Here is a 17,904-nt window from a genome sequence, read left to right as displayed (position 1 = left end):
AACATTATTTTTTATGAGCTATTATGTATAAATAAACAGTTTAATATTAAAAATATTATGTAAAATATTAAGTAACATGGTTAAAAATCTATTTGATCACTACATGAATCACAATGTAGTTATGCAGATTCATGTTTTGAAATTCCAGCATGTGATTCATGTGCCCATTGTTTGTATATCACATACTTTATTATCCTACAATATTTTTAACACAAGCTACACAAAAATTTTCTTTTTCATCCTTCCATATTAATTTTAATAATAGTAATACGAAAAACGTAGTTTTTCTTTTAAAGTTTGATATTTTAAAGACAACTTTTTTTTTCTCTTATTTCTTCTTTTTCGCGTGCTATTCTTTTTTAATACTGGACAAAACGAAAAAAAGAAAAACAAACTAAAATCTTACAATCATATCAAATCGCATCGATGCAATTTGAACAAAAGCGTAATAATGTGATTTTGAAAACCTCGTAATTTCCAATATTGTAATCTAATATTATAATCTCCTTAGCTTACACGCATAAACTAATAACACATTAATGGTATTTGTAATTTCGAAAATCTCGTAGTTTCTAATATTATAATTAACCACTTAAACTAATTAATGATATTAAATATTTTTTAAAAGATGCATTACTGCTTACAAATAAATAGAATTAATATAGCAAATTTTATTTGCTTTCTATTTCCTGAGAAAAATAAATAGTGAATCAAATAGTTTTGAAAACATTATTTTATTTAAACTCACACACGTCTGACTGATGATTCGAAACTATTGGCATATCATAAAAATGCATTTTAAATAAATTCAAAAGAAGAAATTTTAAAGAGGGTTCAAATAAAATAGATGGATTTATATTATTTATAAAATAATGCGATTAGACAATTTTTCTCTAGTACGTACTCTGCTGAGCCTTCGATAAACAAACGAGTCTCTCGTCTCCTACAATTAATTAAATTCATCTGCAATTGTCCGTGAAGACAAACGACGCGATGTAAAACTACGCGTGACTTTTCGCTCACAGTAATCTAATAAAACTTTTGCAAGCCTGTCGTCGCGCTCGTCGCCGATCGATCGAATTTTATGAGACAGGGCTGATGCCGCGAATGCGGACATTTTCGGAGCCGCAATCAAGCGAATTGGCTTTTTCAGCCCAGGCAATTCCTATGGCAAACCCCGAACGGCCGTGCCACACTAAAATCAACACAGTCCGCTAGTAGGATTTAATATAGATTCGAGTTTCCGCGCTAAAACGCAGAGGGAACGTCGACATATTTGACGGCTTCCTCCTCGTCGTTTCGGTAGGCATGGAGCGAACGCTGTTTGTATGTCGTTCGAGTGAAAAAAATTTCCAAATTGCACAAAAAGCTGCACCGGTGTTTATCGTCATCAAAAGACAAAATCGCGTTCGTTTCTCTCTATCTCTCTGCGTCGATTTCGATATCATCGTCTCCCTTTTTCTCCGATGGGAAAAAAAAAAAAAAAAAAAAAAAAAATGGGAGCAAATGAAACCACTCGCAAACCGCTTCGTAAACATTTTACTCAGATTAAAAAAGTTCAACAACGAGTATCCCTCACGCTTAGGTACGCCCAAGCACGTGGAATTTCCGCGCGTTTCAATTAAATCGTGAATTTAAGCTACTAACAACTCTAACCGCCATCGAAAAAAAGCAACGTCGTGCTAAACGGATGGAAAACTGAATACAACGGGGAAAATGCGCTTTGGTCTTTAACAATTTTTTTATTTATAATACAACGTTTACATCGCGCGATATAAAATTTTTACTCCGTATTATTTTTTGCTACATGCAACTTTCGACGGGCGAAAATTTTCAATTCACTAATTCAGAATTTTTATATACACAGCCTTACGTTTGAGATTGTAATTTATAATTGTCAACCTATATGCATTCCTGATCGATCGAATCTCCGTTATTATTATTATTCGCGTTTCAGTTTGTCGGGGAAACTTGTCAGGAGAGAAGGCGAGCAATTTTGTCTGTCCGTCTGGTCGTTAGCGGAACGATAACCCAGGAACGGAATGACGAACACGGTCATCCCGCGAGCTTATCAGCGAAACATAAAGCCGCTCTAGTTACAACCGCGATAAACTGCCGGCGCAAAACTCAATAGCGGCCTTCTTACGTAGTTGATGCAGCCGGACGGATCGTATCTAACGGCCGTTTACATCAACACGATACGCGCTCGATACGAGCTCGACGGCTAAAGGTGAAACGGTAAATGTTAATCCGCGCGCCCGTCGAGATTTGCATATACCGTATATGAAGAAAAAAATTCCGACCCGAGCCTCCCCTTTATCGCCTCTCTCGTGGGAAATTCAGCATCGGTAATTACGGTATTCAAAGCTTAACCCTTAACGGCGCCCGTTATACGCACCACGTCGTAAAATTAACGGTATATGCGAGAGCCTTCCGAGAATCGATCGTAACAATTAATTATTATTGGATTTTTGCCAAGTTTAAACGAAATTTAATCGAGTAAACGGCACGCAAATGACAATTTTAACATAATTATAAGAGAAATTTATTTGTAAACTAATAAACTTTGGTAAATTGCATCGTTAAATAGGAGTAAAGGAGATGAAAAATCCCGAATCGAAAATAAATTTTTAATTTCGATTCGTAAATAAGGGTCACATTTTATGTAGGAGGTATATATCGGAAGGAAAATTTCATATAATTATACGAGACATTTATTTGTCAGTAATCATATTTCCGTAGAGTCATGTTTCCATAAACTACACTACAACGTGATTAATACCCGAGGGAAAAACAATCTGACGAAGCAACATTGCCGTGAGGTTACTTATAACAGGCTAGGCGGGATATCAACACGCGTGATCACTTCGCCAGCAAAGTCATAATCGCAAATAATTAGCGCGAAAGAGCTTACGCTCTCTCACACATACACTCTCTCTCTCTCTCTCTCTCTCTCTGTGCTCGCGCAGAGATCGTATCCTATCGGCTTATTAAGTTGCCACTGCCGAGCATACTGCGCCAGGGGATGGCGTGCTATAATTTCTAGGGTTATACCGTACTTTAAAGGCGTACTAAAGCTCACTCCCTTTCTTCCCCTTGATTCCCTCCCCTATCAACACCACAAAGCGAGTGGATAAGTAAGAGACTACAGGCGAGAGCGTCTGAAACTGTCTCTTCCTCTTCCTCTCTCTCTCTCTCTCTGATTTTCTCGTTTCCTCGATCTCTCGGCTTCATCCTCTCCATCTATCTCTCGTAGAGATAGAGAGATAAATTGTTTGGCGAGGACTCGTCGCTCAAAAGTTTCGCGATATTTCCACTGTTAGTTAAAATTAGTGGAGTTCCCGAAGGCAATTCTGATAACGCTATCTCCCGTTTGTGACGCCCGTTTGCCATCGCGTTTTCCAACCCCTTTCGATCCTCGATTTGATTTCTTTTTCTTTCCCGCCTTATATCGTTACGCCCTCCGCGTTATTCCTCTAGCTCGAATCACCCAGAATTTCATGAGAGACGCAATAAATCTCAGGAGAATGTATCTCATTGAGTAACATTGAGGAGAGAGAGAAAGGGAGACACTTTCTCGGGAAAAGTGTATCTACCTAATTCAAAAGCAGAACAAACTCGTATATCGATCAAAGAGAAACGCGCTATCCGTACCTCGAGAGATGGGATGGATGAGAGTCTCGATTCGAGTGCACATTCGCAGAAATGGCGCAGCGGTGCTTATCGGAGAGTCCGGCGTCATCGGCGCGACAATTAGCGAAGTTTAATCGTCGCTCGGTCAACCGTAATTAAGGATCCCTTTCCCCTTTCCCCTTCCCCTCCCCGCCTTCTCTCTCTCTCTCTCTCTCTCTCTCTCTCTCTCTCTGTCTGTCTCTCTGAGTGCGACAAAAAGGAGAATGCGAGAATTAAAGCTGAGACTTGAAGGACAAAAACCGCGTCACCGATGTATTTACTGCGCTCGATGACGTGACCACCCGGTAATGTGACCCGTAATTAAATCAATGAAAAGAAATCCCACTCGTGAAACATTTGAGAAACGGGAGAGCTTGGAATAATATCCCTATGGGGGATTTCTCTCATCTTAAAAGTATTACACGCCACGAAGATATCGCTAATTAGAAACTATATATGATCGAGCCTCGAGATATTTCGCTCGAGGCCAGAGCAGCCCCAAGCTCGTTATTTGACCAAAAGAAGCAGGCAATCTCTCCTTTTAATAAGACACTCGGTAATTTTAATCCCTCAGTCTTCTCCATTCTCTCCCGCTTAATAGAATTTGTAACTCGGGGATTATGCGCAAATATACGGGGTGTCTGTACCCGACCGCGGTTCCGCTTTAGATAGTACTAAAAGTCGGCGAGCTACGTAATTTAATATAGCGTTGATTTAATGAAAATCGTGACTTTTACACTCATATTTTACATAATATTATATTCGGTTTTTACATGAAATTTAATTATTTAGTTAGTTAATTATTTAGTTTCCCCGTTTAATAATCTATCCCTTCCAGATTTCTTCCCTTTTTGCATATTTTCAAAATGAAGAGATTATGCAATGGATGTAATGGAATACGATAACGTGAAAAATTTTGACAAATTTCAATATTACATTGTCACAAGGGCGTTAACAGTATCGGAATATTTGAGTGTTATAAATAATTTATCATCTGCCAATTTTGTACAGCAAAGAAACAATGAAATTAATTAAATTCAGCGCGTGAGATCGATCCGCGAAAAATGGCGCAGAATGACTTTGATTTCGCGAGCGTTAAATTTCTCTCGTCAATTCCGGTCGAAAGGATTCGAGAACTGACAATGAGCGCGATCGGTTTGAGGAGAGAACTCTGATTAAACTTTGTTAATCGTTACGATGACGCTTATCTCCGACGCCGAACGAAACTATTCCGTCGTAGCATTTAGCTCGACAACGTTCTTAATAGACAAAAAGAGGCAGCAACCACTCCGCGTATCAGACGGTCCTGCAAAAAGACTCTATTAAGAACCATACGCGCTCCGGTGACTTGAATCTTTCTTATCCAATTTTATGGTCGAACGAACGATCTTAGATATTGGGATGTTTCGTGTCGTCTTCTCGATTTCCGACAATATCCGGCTTTAATATGGTCGTAAAAAAAAACCTGATATATATATGTATATATGCCAAATTATCTGATAATTGATACACGATACATGTAAATTATCTGATACAAGATATATACAATAATAGTAACAGATCATTTATATAATTATTACAATATTAATTACTATTACCTCTTGTATATTTTAAATTAAAATTATGCCAAAATAAATTGCAGCTACTATTGGCAAGTAGATTCGCTTGCGCAGTCAAATTACGCGAAATCACAGAGCGCGCGAACGTCTCCGCGCCTTAACGCAAGTTTAACTCACGAGCTTTTTGTCATTCCTCTCGCAGCTTTTCGCGAATGAGCGAGAATCGGGTAATGCGATCTGTGCGTTCATGCGATTTCTCGCAAAATGCGCGTTGAATCGTTGACGCGGCACAAATGTTCCTACTAACAATTAATTATAATAATCGGCGTGAGCTGAAGAAAACCGAGGAACAATAGTGATTTCGAGTTACAATACTAGCAAAGTCCTGCTAGTTTACCGAGGTATCTAGTTCTCGGGAAGCTATATACATATATATATATATATATATATATATATATATATATATATATATATATAGAGAGAGAGAGAGAGAGAGAGAGAGAGAGAGAGAGAGAAATTTGAATTTGACTTGAAAGGACTTTGGGAGAAGAACGGAGATCCTTACCAAAAGAGGATGGCCGGGTCCCTTATCTCCTGGTTGGTCCACCGATCTGCAACAATGAAGAGACAACAATGAAGAGAAGTGTACGGTCGGTGTTTCATTTAAATTATTATTGTAGCTTAAGCCTTATCGTTGTGAGGGAAAATTCCGCAAATATGCGCGCGATATCATTACAGGGACAATTTAGATCGATGTTTGAGGAGTAGGAGAGCTCGCTATAAACTTCTTGCTGCTTGAATAACACAATTTTACGTCGGCACAATATTTGCGAAACATGGCAGCTCGGCAGAAGCTCGGCTCCTTTATCGAGAGACCGAAGATATTGCTACGACAATAACGCGATATCCGGACGAAAGGATCAGCGCGCGGAGACATTAATCCTTTGTGCGAGGCGTATCGCGAGGAACTTGGCGAAGAGTAACAGGCGGAAATAAACGATCCCTGTCACGAGGCGCGCTCGGAACAGAAGGAATACCTATAAGCCGATGCCGAAAGAATTAACCGGGGACGTAGCCATTTAAGCGAGTTGTTGCAAACTTCCGTAAGCTTCGTGCTAACTAAAGGTACGGTGAAACAGGGCTTACAAACTGTAATGCTTGTGACTCCTGCCGACCTGAGTCTTCGGCAACGAACCGGAATATTACTGTCGCTGTCGCAATGCTGATGACTCAATCATTTGATTTTACGTTTACAATGCACTCGTTCGCTTCAAACACTTTGAGCGACTGCTGGAACGCTTCTATACACATCCGTTTATTTTAAATTTTCCAGTTGAAAAATATAAGAATATTTAAGGAGCCTAATGAATTGAACAATAGAATACATTGTAACAGCGTGCAAAAAATTTTTCTCCAAATGGAATTTCTCCAAAGTTTATTTTTTATTACTACATCTGAATTTAAAGGGAATAACAATCGAGCTTTTACTACGAAAAATTTCGTTTGTTTTTATAACTCAAGGAAAAAAATGGAAAAAAATAATCGAAAGTAATAGATGTAAAAATCAAAAATTATATTTATTTCAATATCCTTTACGATTTTTCATCATTTTCTTCATTTTATCATTAAAAGTTATATTTCGCTAGACTTGTATAAACCTTTAAAAGTCCAGAATACCACAGCTAAAAGCTTAATTAATTAACGTTTCAATTTATATTAAAAGTTGTAGCATTTTTTTTTAAGATTGAAAAAAAAAACATTATTTCATATTTTAAAAACCAGGTTTTATTCCATTCATCAGTTTTTTAAATTTCATAATATAATATGATAGAAACCTTTCAATTTTCCCTCGTTTTTGCTGCAAGCGCGCCCTATTTCGTATTCGATTGTACGAATTCTAAAACTACATTGAGTTTACAAATTCTAAATGAACTGTACCGCAAAAACATTCAGACAAAAATTCCCCCGTACACGCGACACGTTTCACTCGACAACCATCAATAAACGCGAACGTGTAAGTTCTGCATAAAAATACCGAGAGAACCCAGATTTCTCGCGGTTTCCTCGCAATTCAGTTTCCCTTCCGTTAGCCAGAGACAGCGAGCCAGCCAGAAGAAAAGAGCGCGAGATCGAGGTCACGTGCACTTCAGCCCCGAGCCGATCTCGCGATCGCGCAAAAGGATGAAAGAAAGGGGTGAAAGTTGGGAGGAGAGAAGGGAGGACGAGAAAGAGGTTCGTCCCCGGTATTCAGTCCGGAGAAATAGAATATGACGGTTAAAAGCCTCGCGTGGGGCTGCAAGTTTCTGACGACGATACTTACCAGCGATTTGAGATTTAAGGTCGACTCGACGCCATTCATCGCTAAAAGCCTCGTATCTGCGCGGCTGTCGGTTCTAATGATTAATACAGTTCCTCGTCGCTGAAGGATTAAGCCGTAGTAAATAAGCGACTCGGATGACTTCAAGCTCGTAGAGAGAAAGAGAGATTGACTGAAGCTTTATTTTACGAAGAAAGAGAGAAGGGGAGAGAAAGAGTCGCCGCGAGAATGAAAAGCATTAAGTGAATCGAGTTAGGTATTTTTACGTCAACCTGAATTTCGCTCCCAAATCAGGGACGTCAAAAGCGTCGCCAGAAGTCGGCGAGGTGAAGGATTTATACCGAGCACACTGGAAGAAAACAGCAAGAACGATCTGTAAAGAGTGAATTCAAGCGTAATCAACTCCGATTACGCCAGTCATTTAACATTGAAAATTAAAGGATTCTCTGCGAATTAAGAGTCCGAGAGGTTTTCTCCGAAAGCAGGGGGCTGTGAAATCGAGAATTCGCGAGAGGAAGAAGAAGTAACTCGCGCATCCGCTTGTGCAATTTCACTTTGGCCGAAATTCTCGTGAATAACGAAAACAAGCCCAATTTTATATTCCTACCTACCTACCTACCTACCTACGTACAGTTCGCGTTAGCGTTTCCATTTTCTTCGCTTTATTACAGAAGAACGATCCAAATTAGCTGCGTAGTTATGAAAGAGAATCAACAGAATTTCACGAAGCTACGCAACTCTGCACTCTCTCATTCTCCCTCTGATTACTCGATTATATTCTTCGTTCCTGTTGTCGTTGAACTGAAACTCGGTCGTTTCTAGGCGCTCTATCGTCACTCTACCTCCTCCGATAACAGCGATGCTGGGCATCGGGTGAAAAAAAAATAAAATAAAATAAAAATAAAAATACGAGACGCGCTTTTATTCGGCCGCGCGACGAGTCTGAACAATTCCCGTCTGCTCGTTTAATCGCGACGTCCATTTATAGGATCAAGGATGAGGCAGGAGAGGGGAAGAGGGAGAGGAAGGAAAAGCGCGATGGAAGATAAAGAAAAAAAAAGGAAAAGAAAAATAATTGCGAACGAAGCGACGGGGATTGGGGATCGCCGAACTTTGAGTTTGAAAGAACCGAGCGATCCCGCTCCTTTGTCCGACAGGACGATGCTCCTTCCTTCGCCACGGTATTGTTCATAATCCTCGACGCCTCGGAAGCTCTTCCGAGTCGACTTTTTCACGACCGCCAATTGTGATCAGACCACTGCATTTCGCACGTCGGCAGACCTGGCAGGTGAACGTCGAAGCGGATTAAATCCGCCGCGGCCTGTAATCCTGTCGCGAGCACCTGCCAATCCGTCTCGCATTTCGTTAATTAATCTCCCTAATTATTCGCCCAGCATTATACAGGACGGTCGTGTTATCGAGGCCGGTCGCTTACGACACAATGATGACACGACTAATAAGGCCCTGCGGCAAAATCGATCTCCACTAATATTAATAAGTAAAAATCAACTTACTCGTTAGTACTGCATATATAACTGCATATATATATATATATATATATATATATATATATATATATATACACTTGAATTAACGTACTGTAACGATTAAATTGATTAATATAATTATACGTAGTAAGTATAATACATACATATAACTAATTAACGAATTAGTATGCATTTTCTCGTGGAAATGCAAATAGGTTCTTCGAGAGTTTCTTCCTCATCAACGAGACAAAAACTATTTCCACATTTGTAATGCAAATACAGGAAGCAGCAGCGTTTATTTCTGTTCAACCGTTAATTGGTTTACAGCGGTTTACTTCAACTTATTTAACGACGGCAACTATTAATTAATATATTCCCGTTACGTGGCGTTTCACGTCGCATCGCGTAACCGAGGGAGAGACAGAGTTTCCTTTATTAATCCAATTCACGGGTGAATAATCCCTGGCAAGATCAACATTTATATTTTCTGATAAATAAATCCCGAAAGAGCACCAAACGAGTTCGAATCCGTTAATTAGATCACAACGATAAACTCTCGGCGTGGAGATAAACTCTTAATTAATTAATTAAAAGGACTCCCCGGCGCGTGGGGTGTGGGAGATCTGCCCCGGTTACTTTCTTTCAAAGTTTCTCCCGGGGCCAAAATCACTTAAACGAAGATTATTTGCGCGTTCGCAGTTGATAAAGCGGCTCACATTTTCTAGAAATTCGCAAGTAATCAATGTAATTGCATCGAACATCGAAATCTATTTAATTGACAGATTGTTAGAGTTAAAGTGTGAACAGAGCACACATTACATACATACATGGAACAATTTTCGCGTTTCCCGTAACTTTATACCCTCCGTGAAACCATGTAACGATTATTAACAGACATTTCAAGCAGCAAATAAACAATTGATAACGCAGCATATCAAAAAGCTATATCAAAATTATGTAATAACATTATATGTATAACAGAATTAGATAATAATTACAAGCATAACAAACATAAAATGTTTTATGAGAGATAATTTGCATAGTAAATTGATAAATGAATGAAGTAAAAATTTTAAATAAGTGTTAATAATTTAACATTCGCTTACATATACATATGCGTATATTCGTATTAGGGAATGAAACAAAATGTTTATTTTATCAATTAATTACAAGTAAATTACTCATTAATACAGCGAGACGCACATTGCGGATGTCAAATTCAACATTGTTCGCTTTCATCGCTTTTATTCGTTTCGGACATAATAATGAGATGCAGAACAAAGCGATAATTAGGAGCTTCTTATTTATCATTCACGTCACAATGAAGGAAAGTTTATCTGAGATACGGTAGATGAGCTATTAATAATGTTCCGGAAACGTCAGCGTGCACCGCTGGAGTGCAACGAACAATTTACATTACGCCACTCGCGAGAAACGTGGAAATAATTGCGGTGGAAACTCTGATCTGGAAAGCGATATTTCTTATCTGTTCTTTATCTCTTGCATCCATATTACTTATCTGTGAATTATATCAAATACAATAAACAGAATGCAATGTTGTATTATTTTTATTTTTAATAATAATCCAGAGAGACGTCGCCTGAAGCTAGACATCGACTGTCTTTCTATCGAAATGATGGCCGCGCTAATTTCCGTGCGATAATCGCGGCGACGAATTAACGGGCCCTTCTGCTCGTCAATTACCGTAATTAATCGGCGATTGATTAATCGTGACACGTGGAATAACGCGTCCTGATATCCAAGCGCGTCGATTGTCCGAGCGATTAATCGAGCCGCCGAATTTACTATAGCGAGGGGATAATTTATTTACCCGACGCGGCTCGTTAATAAATTAAGACCGGCGAGAAAAGCTTAATGAAACGTCTCGCGATGTCGTCAGAAGAATTACGAGCTTCCCACCGTGCGAAGAAACCGCAAAAAGGATTCCAAGCGGGGGCAGGGACTCTGCGAGACCCCGAAGGGCGGCACACGTTCGCGTAGCGTCTTTCCAACGAAGAAATAATCAATCTTGCTGTGTATGTGTGTGTATGGAAAAAAAATAATTAATTTAAAAAGAAAACAGGAGAGAGATTTTTCTCGAGGAAAATAATCCCCGAGACATTTTCTCGAAAACACCTAGCTGTCGAAATATCAGACGTTATAACCTTGGCGCGCGCGCGTCCTGAAACAGGAGCCGATAAATTCAACCTATCTCGGGGTAGTTTCCCGCAATGCCTCCTTTCATAACGATACTCGCACTGACTGCTGTTTATTCCTAGCCAGCCGGACGAGCGCTTTTTTGCGAACGAGCGAGAATATTTTCCCTGCAGGACGTCGGGCCATTGTTTCGAGCGGCGACCATGGAAAAGGGAAAAGTGGAAAAAGACATAACGAACAGACCCGACCGAAGAAAATGGATCGACCGGTCATTTCGCCTCCTCCCATTTTCCTTCCTCCCCCGCCGCCGTCGTCCTCCCTGTTAGACGCCGAAAGGGTGTATACAGCTCTTTTTCAGAGAGCTGCTTCTACAAAAAAAAGGATAAGCGAGCAGTTCGGCCTGTTCCTCTTTTTAAGGATGCCTTTGCTCCTTCCCATCGTACCGATGCATTATGCGTTCGACGGCGGTGATTCGGGGAGCGGAGAAAGAGGGATGAAAAAAGAACAGCACAAACTAAATGGAATTTATTTCCGTCGACGTTGGCCATCAGGTTAATCATTTGGCGAACCGGAAATATCGATTTTTTTTTTTTTTTTTTTTTTTTTTTTTGCGAAATACGGATTTTTTTATTCGCGCAAAATTATTGTATTTGCAGGCTGTCATTAAAACACCTTTATCCATCAAAAAATAATACAAAAACATATTGGCTCCAAAACGTATTCATCTATCAAAAACGCGGAATATAAAAATAAATCATAGCTTAATCCTTCACAAAGTTGGATATTTCAATATCCGAAATGAAAATTACCGACACGAGAAAAATAAAATTGAACTTACGTAATTATATAAAATCATATATAATTAAATCTAAAATTTGCGCGATAAAATTGTTACATAATTATATATGTGTGTTATCAGGTTTTTTTTTCATAATTGAGTATATTTATACCTGAGCATATTATATAATTTTTTCCTCTAGGAATTTATATAATGCTCGCATATTGCGAGATTTTCACATTCTAAGAGTATCAGTTACGTTGCATTTCGCGATGATACCTGCTTTCGTCTCCTCGTTTAGTGTCCCGTTATGAGAAATTAAAAGCTCACGATATATATTATAGTAAACATGATTACACGGTTCGTGCTGCGGCAGCTTCATAATTTCATGAACGTGCATTAATAATGCTAGCCGCGGTAGTACTGTGCCCTCCTGGCACTAATTTTGTATTTTTATCATGAAATCCGTCGTACCGTATGTTGTACCACGCATTTACCACAGGCATCAACGACAGCGGCAACGGTTGGGAAAATGCGGCGAGTCTTTCGATGCACTGGCCCGCAGAGTGCACTCTGTATCTTTACCAGCTCTATTCTCTTCTTCCTTCGTCTCTCTACCTTCTACCTCTCTCTCTCTCCCTCTCCCTCTCCCTCTCTCTCTCTCTCTCTCTCTCTCTCTCTCTCTCTCTCTCTCTCTCTCTCTCTCTCTCTCTCTCGACGCGCAATTTAATTTAAGTTTAATGCGAGCTAGCGCACGTGGTCACGTACGCTCAACAATGGCGAGAGGCTTGGTATCCAAGTAGAGAAACGCATCGGCGAAATTCACGCCGACGCTTCTCGAAAGCGTCTAGCATTGTAACTAAATCTATCGGGTGTCTCGCATCATGTTGATAAAGGAAAGAAAATTATTTGTAGGCATTGCCTTCCTTCCATAACATAAATTCGCTTCGTTCGATATATCTCACAGTATCTTTGTTGATACAAGATCGGGTCAAGATTGATTAAAAGCTTTATACGAATATATAAAAGAATATTTCTAACGTAATTTAATGATTTTTCTATAGAGAAGAAAGTAAAGATCTTGATAATTGTTAAAAATAAAAACAAGAAAAGTTCTGATACACGGTGGTATTCCCTCAACGTCCCGTCGAATCCATCCAAATCGACGTCTACCACTTTAAGCGAGGCGCCCTCGATCGACGTCGCGATATAGTGAACACGTGAGGCACGTACGCCCCATGATAGCGCCAAATAAATATCAAGGTTGAGAAATATCGGTGATCGGCGATCGTGGAATCGGCTATTTTCGCGATCATGAGCGGCGGAAATTTAAGTCGAATTTTGCGAGCGTACCATTTATATTTGTTACGCGAAAATAATAACTTGCAATATCGGGTATAACAATAATTCTTCGACCGAAATATCCGTTCTCGTTATTTCTCGTGATTATCCGCATTGTACATAAACAATAATGAAATACAAAAGCGTTTATAGGATTGCGCAAAAGCACCAATATATATATATAGAGAGAGAGAGAGAGAGCGAGAGCGTTCTTGCGTTTTTATCTCTCAGCCCCGAGGGGTTGATTACATTTTCGAGAATAATCATTTTCCCCTCGAGAAAAATAGGGTGCCATTTTCAAACTATTCGCTCATCAAATTTTATCGGCATACTGTCGTCGTGCCATTATCGTATATTCTGCGGTTGAAAAGTTTTTCGGAGAAAAAAAGTGGCTTTTATCGTTACGCTTACGCGCGTCGCCGGGACGGACGTCGCGAGATAATCACCTCGCGCGAAAATCGCGCTAATCCGCGCGGTGGAAAACTCGCTGACGCGCCGAATGCGATTTTATCCCGCGAGCGGTAACGCGGCTCTTTCAAAGCCCCGAGCAGGAAGCTTTTTCGGTAATTTGAAAAATACCGTTTTCGCGCGCGCTCGCTCGCACGGGAGCTTGCAAAAGATTTCCGGCTCGTAAACTAAAAGCTATCCGAAATATTAACTCGTCCCTCTCGATTCTATACGATTCCAATAAAGTTCTCGTTATCCGAAAATGGATTATTGAAAACTTGATCATCGGTGTTTCTATACTTCAGATTTCATTAAGAAGATTATATATTCCGTATCGCATAAATCGGTAAATAAAAAAATTTAGATTTTCGTTAAAGAGTATATAGCGCGTCGGCACAAATATCAATCTTGACATACTGAATCTTGAACGCGTTTATCTTGATTAAATGTTGATATTAAAAAAGTGATTTCCCTTGATTTATTATAGTATATTAATATTTACGTTTCTCTCTCTTTCTCTCTCTCCCTCTCGCGTTATTTTTTTCCTTTTTTGTATTTAACTTTTGCAGTATGCGGAAGAAAAATATTCAAGATAAATCTACTTAAAAAGCTGCGCGAACCACCAAATGACTAGCCAACTTTCCCTCACAATACGTCCTCTTGCGTCAGATACCACCGAGCCCTTTCTCTCGTTTCTACTCTTTTATTTCCAACACGTCGTTGCAATAGCGACCCGACGCGCGATCCGATCCACTTGCAGCATTCGGTTGCACCGTTATTCAATTCATCGCCGGATTCAATTACCTCAGCGTGCGGTAACGGTGAGTAGAGGGGCATTTCCCGTGCGCGTACCAATATATATACATATATACACACACACACACACACGCACGCGCGCACGCATGCGCGCGCGCACCGCAATAATCTCGCTGTAAAACTCGGCCACGCGACCTAGATCAACATCCACCTAGTTTTCAACTTTGCCCACTAATAGTCGCGATCCCCCTTCGATCGGCACCACTTCGTGGTACACTGACGTTTCTACCTAGTCACGCTTTTACCACTCCACACATATACACACGAGATAGCGAGAGAAAGAGTATCTTGTAAAAATATTTATAAAGTTCTTTCGCGCGTTCGTGTCTAAGTGGATCTGATATACTTTTGTAACTTTTATCCTTGGCTCTCGTTATCTCTGTAAACGCGAGCGGAACTCTATTATCGTACCTTAAAGAACGTTCGAGTTCGCATCGATGTTGACTCTATTCTTTTGCAAGAGAATGGTATCACGAAAATCTTTCCCATGAGTTTCACAGACATCATCTAACTCACCGTTCTCTATAGATGTATATAGGAGAAGGACTTGGCGACTATTGTAACCCCTGCAACATGTCTCATGCGAATCGCGTTCGGTCGCGATGCTCAACAAAAGTACGCAGAATCACCAATGCGTTCGGGAAAACAATCTCTGAGCGACAGTCAACGATGGGTATTTACTTTGACTACCGTGGGGCTACCGTTCGCGCGTACACTCAAACCGAGTGCCGCTCGACCGAGGCTGCCAATTCTTTTTTTTTTTTTTTTTTTTTTTTTTTCGCCGCAACTCCACCCCCAAGCGTTCCATCAATCACCCGGTAATGGCAGCTCCTCGATTTTTATCCGCGCGTGTATACATGCCGGTCCATACACGAAGGCGATCGATATATATAGAATTTATTCCCTATCGGGAATTTATTCTTCGAATTCCAAGTCGATCTTACCTTCCGGAAGGAAGGATTCGAGTCGAGGGCGGCCGTACATTACGGTCTTTTTCCTTACATTCCTTCTGTGCACCGAGGTTTTACATAAATTTAGGAAACATAATAAAATATAAAAATGCGAGATGAAAGACGAGTCTTTCTTTGCAGGATGTTTTTCTGTTTGATTATATTTTATCAATTTGTTGCTTTACGATTTCTTTATGCGAGATCAAGACGATATTCCAGGAAGCAACGTTTGAATCGAGTGAAACAAAAGTATCATTTATTTGGGAATTAAGTCGGGAAAGAGTCCTGAAGCATAATTAATTTTCACAAGACGAAAAATTTCAGAGGAATTTACGAAGTGTCTTTCTAGTATCTCTTCTTGTATGTTAAGACTTGATAAATTGAAAAATTTTTAGGGAAGGAGATGATCGATTACCTTTTAAGATGTCTAGTCCTTTTTCCTTCTCTCTCTCTCTCTCTCTCTCTCTCTCTCTCTCTCGTGAAAGATAAATTAGTTTCAGTGTCATCACGAAAATAAAAACTATTTTCTCAATTAACTTTATTTCCATACAATCTCGCAGTATCTGCCTGATAAAAATGATAATCAAAAATTGGCGTTCCTATAAAAGTCATCCACGCTCGGTTACATTGATAACATGTTTGCAAGGTAAAATAAATTAAGCGTAGAATTAAATTTCTGCACGATTTTCGTATCGCGCGATCCGAGTTTACGCTTGGCGCTAACGAGTGCAATAAATGTGCGACTGCAGCGAGTAAAAGAGAGAGAGATAGAGAGAGAGAAAGAGAGAGAAACAAACGGGACTGCCGGATACCCGAGGGAACCGGAACCGCTCGACTCGCTCGTGCATCGGACGGGCCGCGGTCGTCAAAATGCATCGGCGAGATAGTCCCCGACAATATGGCAGAACAAAACGGCTCGCAATGTCGCGCGTCACGAGTGCGGGAAAAGGAAGTCCCGAGTGGAGTTTGACAGTCGACCCGTGAAACCCGCGATATATATGTCCGACATTACCGACTTTCCCGCTCCTTGTACCTCGTCGACAGGGAAATAGATGGATTGTGTAAAAGGAGAAAGAGAGAGAGAGAGAGAGAGAGAGAGAATTAGAGAAAGAGAAAAAGATAAATTGTGGTATAGAGATATAGAGAAGCGCGCAGAGTTGAATGGAATAAAAAAGTGGAATGGAGCGAAAAAAAAAAAAACAGAAGCAAATAGAACAGATGGACAAATAGAAATAACCACTAGAGCAAAGTAGAATAAATGTTGAGAAATAAAGAGAAGGAGAAACAGAAAGAGGGGGATGAGGATTTTATTATGCTTCGCGGGAAATAAATCCCTCCAGATGTACAATAATACATGTTCATATCGAAAAATATGCAACAAAAGAATTTACATAAATAAGTGTGAATGTACAGCGCCCAGCTGCAACTCAATAAACTTGGAGGTTTTCAGATTCGAATTTATACGAGGAAAAGAAATAAACTCGCAGCAAGATTTCGTTGAAAAAGAGAAACTTTTTAAGATAAAAATAAAAACTACATGACTCCATCAATTCATACTCTCTCTCTCTCTCTCTCTCTCTCTCTCCCCCCCTCTCTCTCTCTCTCTCTCTCTCTCTCTCTCTCTCTCTCTCTCTGTCTCATTATCGATATAAAGATGTACAAAAAAATTAAAGCAGTTTGTTGAGCGGGAAGCAAAAGAAAAATAAGAGGAGCGAGACGTCAAGTAAGAAGCGCCAATGGGATTGAAAGGATTCAATAAATCTCGACTACGGGAGCGCATCGGAACTGCCGCGGCGTAATCCGATGTAGCTACATACACACACACACACAGAAATGACGTTGGCATATAGCAGAACGTGTATACACGCGTGGGCTTCACGACCTGCGGACACGAGCCACTCGTTACTGCTCTCCAACTTTGTTTGGTAGTATTACGGGACGCTTTGATGACGAATCGATGCACATCGCGAGCTAGCCTACGTTGTTGCTTCTCCGTGTATATGTGTGTGTGTGTGTATCCTCTAATGAGACGAAACGACGCGGATGCAATAACGCGACCGAAATGGCGAGAGAGAATGTCGTTCAAGCAACTTAGCCGTCGTCGTTTCGTCGCGCGAGATTACCGTAATGTTTGTCCGACCTGGAAATCGATGGATTATTTTATATGGGATTATGGTATATACACACACGTATGTAGAGAGGATCCGATTTGCGAAACAATTTCGCGTAACATATATAGCTGCGCGAAGAAATTCCCTTTTTCTTCTGTTTTATAAAATCTTTATCAAGTTTATAATACCTCAAAGAGAAATTGCGTGACTAATAGTCTTTGGAACGTTATTTCGGTAAAACAATACAAATGTAAATGCGTTACGTAAGA

At 40.0% G+C, this 17,904-nt stretch overlaps 1 protein-coding gene across 2 annotated transcripts in view; it reads right to left on the bottom strand.

The window, feature by feature from the left end:
• Window positions 1-17,904, bottom strand: part of LOC140665729 (uncharacterized) — a 113,676-nt gene that overhangs the window by 42,419 nt on the left and 53,353 nt on the right. The window contains exon 2 of one of the 2 annotated variants that reach the window (XM_072892192.1): window positions 5,797-5,842. The gene's annotated coding sequence lies outside the window, so the exon portion shown is untranslated. Of the gene's footprint in view, window positions 1-3,654; window positions 3,812-5,796; window positions 5,843-17,904 lie in introns of those variants that run through there. The other variant, XM_072892193.1, reaches the window with a different exon arrangement.

This window comes from Anoplolepis gracilipes, chromosome 5 (assembly GCF_047496725.1).
Source record: "Anoplolepis gracilipes chromosome 5, ASM4749672v1, whole genome shotgun sequence".
In the NCBI taxonomy this organism is placed as follows: domain Eukaryota; kingdom Metazoa; phylum Arthropoda; class Insecta; order Hymenoptera; family Formicidae; genus Anoplolepis; species Anoplolepis gracilipes.
The sequence above is the reverse complement of the archived record's forward strand: the minus strand, read 5'-3'. Positions and strand labels throughout refer to the sequence as shown.